The sequence below is a fragment of the Hirundo rustica genome, chromosome 2, assembly GCF_015227805.2.
Source record: "Hirundo rustica isolate bHirRus1 chromosome 2, bHirRus1.pri.v3, whole genome shotgun sequence".
Taxonomy (NCBI): domain Eukaryota; kingdom Metazoa; phylum Chordata; class Aves; order Passeriformes; family Hirundinidae; genus Hirundo; species Hirundo rustica.
This window is the reverse complement of record NC_053451.1, coordinates 99,134,691-99,142,776: the sequence shown is the minus strand read 5'-3', so window position 1 is coordinate 99,142,776 and position 8,086 is coordinate 99,134,691.

The following is an 8,086-nucleotide window of genomic DNA, read 5'->3' as shown; positions in this document are numbered from 1 at the left end:
TTAGGCTTTGCCTAAATCAGTAATTATTACAAAAAGCAAATTGTTACAAATGCATTTTCCTACAATGGATGTGAAGGTTCATGTCTTAACAAAGGGGTGCAATGCAGCTACATTCAAAATTGTCTTTGTATGCAAAAAAAGTCACTCTGCAAGTACATTTGTATATCATGAATATGATTATTAAAGAGTTTGATTTTTACTGGAGGAGGGAGGCTATTTCATGGGCTTTATAATAGAACACTAACACATGCACTTTGTGATAAAGGGCCAAGAATACTTTCATATCACTTTCTTATTAGAGAATGAGGTACATGGAGGGTGAAACAAAGAATTTAAAGGATTTTTCTTATCAAGACCTTTCAATTGTTGCTTCTCTATTTGGCTATAGGCTATGGGCATAGAACATTAAAAACATTGATCTTCTGTAGTAATGAAATCTATCCCAGTGGGTTTGAACAGTTTACCTTCAGGCACTTGAACAATCTTCAGAAGTTGCTTAAGACTCCAGTGATTAAACAGGAATGCATACTTCAGCACACTCTGAACCATGCATAAGTAGACATCTAAAACCATCTTCTCACAAGTGGCCTGAACCATTATACACCTTCTTCCCATCTTGACCTACCCTGGGTTCACAGTTACAAATTATCTTTTCTTTTATTGATTTATTCAGTGTCTTTCTGGTCATATTTGGCTTCAGTTTCTACAATATCCTGTGGCTATAAGTCTCACATTTCTTATTATGTACTGTGTGAAGTAAATAACTGGCTTTCCCTTAAGAGTTTTGATCTTGGCAAAATGGAGGTATGGTAAAACTGGACTACAGACATCCTCACGTAATGTTAACTCTGTGCATTGCAGTGACTTTCGTACCCTTAAAGACAGGTATTCTTTTTGAGAAGATATCTATATGAACTGTCTTCAAAACTTCAAAACTAAATTTCATAATTTTTCTTTTGCTTCTTCAGATCTCTCAATATGAGCAGCTAAATGGACAGTGGTTTTTTTCTAAAATCTCCAAGAATTGTACAAAATTGGAATCTCACAAGGCTGAAGTAACCTATTTTTCACTGTGTACAGCCAAACTGCATGAAACATAAGACGGCTGAGTTGCAGACAGTCTTCTTTATTACAAGGGTATACAATGCCTACCACAAGGGAGACATAACTCCTGCCTCTTCCTTTGAGGCTTTTTGATTCTCCCTGAGCAAATATGTTCTTGTCAGCACTGCATCTATGGTTTGGCTAGGTTTAATTGGATGGCTTCTGTATTCTTTCATTGGTTGGCCACTTGCGTTGGAATTAGCATTTGTCTAGTCATCGAAGATGGAGTGTCAACATCTGGAAAACATTAATACATTGGTGACATTGAATTTTTACTTTTTCTTGTGCTTATAACATTGCCTATATTCCTTAAATGTCAACTATTTTTGTTACACTTTAAACATTAATTTATTGAATGTACTGATAGTTTGATAATTTTTCTATCATTTTAAATATGTACAATATTATTTCAAAGAACATACTTTCCTAGAATTTATTGCACCTACTGTTTCAATTAGGGCAATGAAATGATTCTCAAAATAGACAGTTATAAACATTGTGGGCACAAGAAGTTTTTTGTGGCTGACTATAAGAATCAGAAAAATTGCAGTTCTTCACTCAAAAAACATATTCAGACCATTTGACAGAGAGAGTTTCATGGATTGAATGTCTCTGGTGGATCTCATGACCTTTTTTTACAGAAGTCCTAGGTGGGATTTTACATCATTGTGTATTTTATACCACATGAATCATTCCTTTTTCCATTCTTACTGTTCTGTTGTCCACACCATTGGTTTTTAGGTGTTTACATGTTGATTGAATAGTTTATGTACACTGTATAATTTTTTTAATGGTTAGTAGGATCAGATTCTTAACTCTTCTTAAGAGAAATCAAATGTTATTTACCTTTAACATAATTGATCCTTCCCACTTAGAACATGATAAAATCTTTTGGAAAACTTTATTTTTGTGTAGTATATCATACTGAATAAGTCACTTACCATCCCTAGGATTTAGTTGCCTCACCTAACAAACTAGGGACTATAACTCCTACCAATCCCATAGACAGAGATATGGTCACTTATGCAACATGCTATACAGCTCTATAAATACATAAAATATATTGTGTGGTTGACAGTCATTGCTAGTAAAGACCCTTTGTTTCAAAGCAGATCACTTTGAAGATCATATTTTTTTCAAAATGAAAGTTCAGTGACATTAAAAATCTATTTCTCTGTCTCTGAATTGTGCTGCATATGGCTCTGAATTGTTCTTGAAGAGAGTTAAATTGTCTTAAACTATAAGGAACTTTGGTTTCAAAAGTAAAAAAGTGAATTTAACTAATGACTTGACATAGAAAACTAAAGGAGACTGCAAAAATCCTTGATGCATTCTTCCTATTCAGCTTGCTTTTAAACCTCATGTTTTCTTCAGCCTTCAGCAATGTGCACCTAAATCTTTCATAAAAAGTGCTGTGTACTCAGAGTAAATCCTGTCACTATGTGCTAAAATCCTTTTTCTTTAAGAAAGCAACATCTTTTTTAAAATCAAAAGGCTGAATAATGAAAGAAAGAATACAAGGCTACATAAACTTTCTTTCACTGTATTTTCTTTTTTTGTTCTAGCTCTGGGCCTCAAACAAGAGTTTAAATTGTTTGTAACTGACATAACACTTGTTTTTAATCAAGATAAATTCTTCTTTGATTAAGAGTTTTGAATACAATGTGAGCATAGGCATGAAGCATTCCCACAGCTCCTTGGGACGCTGTCCCATCATGTTGGCTGGCTGAAGGTGTCTCTGTCATGATCACATACAGCAGTCACATGAAATTGGCCATCACAGGAAAGGACCTGCTGGGCAGAAATCTCTCTACATCTCCCTCCTTCCAAAGAAACAAATAAAATCAAGCATTTGGATGTGCTGCTTAAAAAAAAAACAAAAAACAAAAAACAAAAAAAAAAAAAAACCACAAACAAACAACAACAACAAAATAACAAAACCACCAAAAAACTTCCACAAAGCTCTACCCAGATAATAAACTCAGAATATTTACAAGCACTCTTTTCTTTTCTAATGCAATTACCTGCCTGAGAGTAAAGAGTGATCCTCGGGATCACTGACTTCTCAAACCTTTAGAGTTTTGGGACTTTCCAGGTTGCGGGACATGTCAGTCTTAAGTCCTATACAAGAGGCAGGAGGCCAGAACTTACTGGCAGATTTTAGGGTGTCTTCGGAAAAGAGGAAGACAAAATACCCCTCCTTACTGTTCCATGGAGAAAATGTTTTCCCTGCTGAATGATAGTAGGTAACAAAATCAGAGAAAGAATAAATACCTTAAAGAAGTTAAATACAAAGGAAACAAAAAGAAAGGTTTCAATAATATGAAAAAGATGTTTTTGGAGCCTGAATTTACATCAGGATGTCCATAAAAAAATATCTTGGACCAAGGTGCCAAACTCAGGCGAAGAGATAATATAAGGTCTCAGCTCAGAGTGGGGATCTGGTTATCCTTTTACAATTAGGTCACCATTTAGAGAACAGAGAAATGGTAACACTGAATGTGTTTCTCTTGTCTGCTGAAGACATCTGTACAGATAACAAATGTCTAGTTTGAGTTTTGAGCTAAAAAAATTTAAATTCTGTTTGGAGCTGAGACTGCAATACAAGTAACTGCACTGCCACCAAAATCATGAGCACCATAAGGCAGAAGTAAAATTCAGTGAGATGTATGCTATGTGTCGTGGCTTGAGAGCAGACCAACACCAGGCCTACGAGAGTCGCTTGCTCACCCCACCCCTCCACAGCTGGGCAGTGAAGAGGGAAAGAAGAAAAAAAATTAACAAAGGTTTAGCGAGTGAGATAAGGACTGGGAGAAATAGGCACAACAGGCTCAACTTTAGTTTCAAAGTGAGTTTATTGTTAATAGAATCAGAGGAGGATAATGAGAAGTAAAATAAGCCCTTAAAATACCTTTTTCCCCCCAGCCCCTCCCTCCTTCCCACTGAGAGCACAGGGAGAGAGGGCATGGGGCTTTTGGTCAGTTCATCACCAAAATTTTTTTCTGTTGCTCCAGGAGAGGAGTACTTCCCCTGTGAGGCCATGGGTCCCTCCCATGTCTCTGTGAACTGCCCCAGCATGAGTCTCCTCCCATGAGCAGCAGCCAAACCTCACCTGCCCCCATGGGCAGACATCCCCCCCAGAAATGCTGTAACGTGGCTCTCTTCCCATGGGGCACAGTCCTCCAAGGACAGGCTGCTCCAGCCTGGAATCAAAGGTCCACAATCTCCACCAGGTCTCCCACTGGATCACAGCTTCCCCCAGGTAGCCATCTGCTCCAGCATGGGCACCTCCTCCAGGGACTGTGGGTGGATCTCTGCATCCCCCATGGATCTCCAGGGGCAGTGGGTGCATCTCTGCATCCCCCATGGATCTCCAGGGGCAGTGGGTGCATCTCTGCATCCCCTGTGCATCCTCCTGGGCAGTGGGTGCATCTCTGCATCCCCTGTGGATCTCCAGGGGCAGTGGGTGCATCTCTGCATCCCTGTGCATCCCCACAGGCTGTGGGTGAATCTCTGTATCCCTGTGGATCCCCAAGGGCTGCAGGGGCACAGCTGCTTCACCACGGCCTGCAGAGGAATCTCAGCTTCAGCACCTGGAGCACCTCCTTCCCCCGCTTCTCCACTGACTTTGGTGTTGCCATATTGTTTCCCTCACATCTTCTCACCTCTTCCTCTTCTCCTACTAGAAGCGAAAACATTTATCTTTTAATTTTCTTCTTGAATATGTCATCACAGAGGTGTTACCAGCCTCTCTCATGGGCCCAGTTTTGGTCAGCAGCACGTTCATCTTCAGAGCCATCAGGGACTGGCTCTGTTGGACACAGTGGAAGCTTCCAGCAACTTCCCACAGGAGCCATTTTTGTGGCCCCCCTCGCTACCAAAAGCCAGGCCATGCCAAACCAATACACTATGATTTAACTTGGTGCAGTTAAAAGTACAAAACAAAACAACACAACAACAACAACAAACACAAACAAAAAAAACCCCCCAAAGCAATCTACTTTTAATATTTTACAGTTATTTTTTCCTAAGACACTGAAAGGCAGTAAGATGACATGACATTACAGATCAACACAGAATATTTTTATCCATTCCTTCCACTCCTCATCTTACTCTAAAAGAACAGAGTGAATTATCCCAGGTTTCAGGAACCTCAAATCCCCAGGACATCGGTGATTACAAGAAGAGAGTAAAAGTTAATCACAAAAATCGACATCAATATTCTGTTTTTCCTTCATTAACTGTTACTAGCAGCAGAGTGTTGATTAGCATGCTCTCCTTCCCTTGTGACTACATCCACCCACATACTGGTTCAGAATCAATCATCCACATTGATGTTAAGCTTTTAAACCATTCTGTGCTTTCTTTTCCCGTATTCTAAGGTGTCCAGCTTTCATTCTTGTTACCTGTAGTGGTAGTGTAACAGATGCTGACAGAATCTCAGCTGTCCTGCCCTGGCTCTGAAAGGCACTAATGGGGTGACCATGGGACTCTGCTTCTCTCTATTTGTCAAAGCAAGTATCTAGGAGCTGCAGTGTTAAAATTTTTGGTGCTGTCAGGGAGGAGCTTGTCACAAGCACCCCACAGCACAACAGCTCTTTGAGCATGCCTTGTCAAAAATACATATATCTTTTCCCAATGTCAGCTGTGCTGTGAGTCCTGTAGGTTAAAAGACATGCTGCAAGGCTTTTCTGAAGAAATATGACTAGGCATGAAATGTCTCACTAATTTTCTGGCTCAGGTCTAGCTTAAAAGAGACAAGTACATTTGGTATGCTTTCTGCTCTTAACATCCTGCTTTCTCTTTTACTCTTCACAGCAGTGTTTCTTATTTACAACTGAGGGACGGCTTTACCGAATGGTAAAAAAGGGACATAGGGGGAATCTGCTGCTGCCATGTCACTTGGCAGCCACTCACAGTCCCTAGTCCCACTCACAGTGCAACAAGCTCTCCACATCCATGCTCAATTAATGACAGCAGTCACCAGTGCTGTTTGCAGAGTTTCCTTCACAAAACAACTTTGCTCAGTCTCCAGCAGCAGAGAATTTATGCTTCTAGGCCATGTCAATACCTCAGTCTTGTGACGGCTGGAAAAAGGTCTGATACAAAGCCAAGATCAATTATACAGCAGAGGCCTCCTCTTTCCCATCCCCATGGATCAGGGTATTAGTTCCTTAGTATTAGTTCCTTAGTTTTAGTTCTCTTAATTTTGAAAGGGAGAGTATATGGGTGATAGGGAGATTGCATCACATTGTCTGAAGGAAGCAAATTCAATACCCCAGATTTGGAGAAACAAGGAAGAAAAATAGTATACAAAACACAAAGAAAACTGCCTTTAGAGACCCTTTGCCTACCATTCTTTCCAAGCTTTATCCCTCCTGAACACAGTTCTGTTGTCTCCAGGTACAGGAAACAAATTATTATTAGATGCTGTGCAGTATTGCCCAGGTCTTCCATGTTTATAGCTCTCCTGTTATCTTTCCTGACTGCAGAAACATCACTCTGCTTGTTTACTGCCTGCTCCTAAGGAATTTCCCAGGCTGTTATGTTCAGGAGTGACTTTTAGCATCCTGTACTTTCTGTAATCAAGGCTGAGTTTGGTTGCTCCATCTCACTCCATGGAGCATTAACAAATGGAGCTGCAGTATTTTCAATGTGACACTCTATGGAACCTCCCTAAGTATTCAGTCTGGAATATTGAAGAATACTTTTTCTCTGCTGGTGGAACTGCCTGTGTAATATTTGTAAGGGAGTTTGTAGGATCATGGCATCCATCAGAGTTCTTGGGTATTTTTTCTTTATAGTTTGCAGAAATAATGTAAGACCTGCTACAATATTTTAAAAAGTTTCTTTTGAAGTCAGTTGCAGAAAGTACTGGTGTCTAAATATGCTCCAACTTACTTAAAAATTGCAAACAAACCCATAGCTGCTTTTTTGCCTCCTCCCTCACACATTTTAGGCTGCTTATGCACAAAACATAATGGTAACCCAAACCACAGAGTATTTAAATATTAATGTCAGCCCCTGCAGGTAAGATGCTCAAGAATCTCAAAAACTTAAGGCAACCTTTTTGTTCACTGAATTAAAAAACCAGCCAGCCAACCAACCAAACACCCCCCCAAAAACAAAACAAAACAAAACAAAAAACCAAAACCACTCTTCAGTTATAGGTCATGTGTAATTACCTAGAATGTAATGGGTTGTTGGAGAAGGAATCTCACTAAATGGAGCCCCACAGCACAAATGTGTAAGACTCTTTCTGATAACCTTGAAGTGTTTGATAAGAAACAAAAAATGCTTTTGCTCTGAGCTACTTCTTCAGCTCTCCGCTAGTTTGCCATGGAGTCAGTCCCCTGCATGAAGCTCTGAAAATTATGCTATGAATGTCACCCTTTCAAAGGTCCCCTGCAGCCTACCTGATTGTGAAAGCTGCATAGCACAGAGGCCTCTATCCCCCTTCTGTGTGTTCTTCCCAAATGCTCTCTGAAATAGCTTTCCTGACCAGCTAAAGGATTAGAGCTGAAGAAAACCAGAGATTGCCAGCTTTGTCCCTGACGCTAACCAGAGGAATTCTCCAATCACTGGCACTAATCATCAGCCAAGAAACATGAACTTCCAACATCCAGTGTGTGCTGGGGTTTTAGATAATAAAGGCTCAGAATTAGACAGGAGTAACATGTGAGGCATTTTCTTCTAGTTTCAGTGGAGTTAAGCCACATCACTCCAACAGTTAATGAACCCGAATTTTTCAGATACTTTAAAAATTACCTCTTTTGTGTGGGGGGAGACCCCATGAGATGGAACACTGAGCCACAGAAAACATGACAGAGCAAGCAAATCTGGGCTGTATGTTCATGGGGTCTGTAGGCCATTCCCTAACATTTCCAAACGGTTGCAAAACACAGCTATGTGTTGACAGAGCTTCACTTTTCTTGCAAAAAATAAATCCTTCCAAATTATGTTTTTAAAGAAAGTTTCAGAG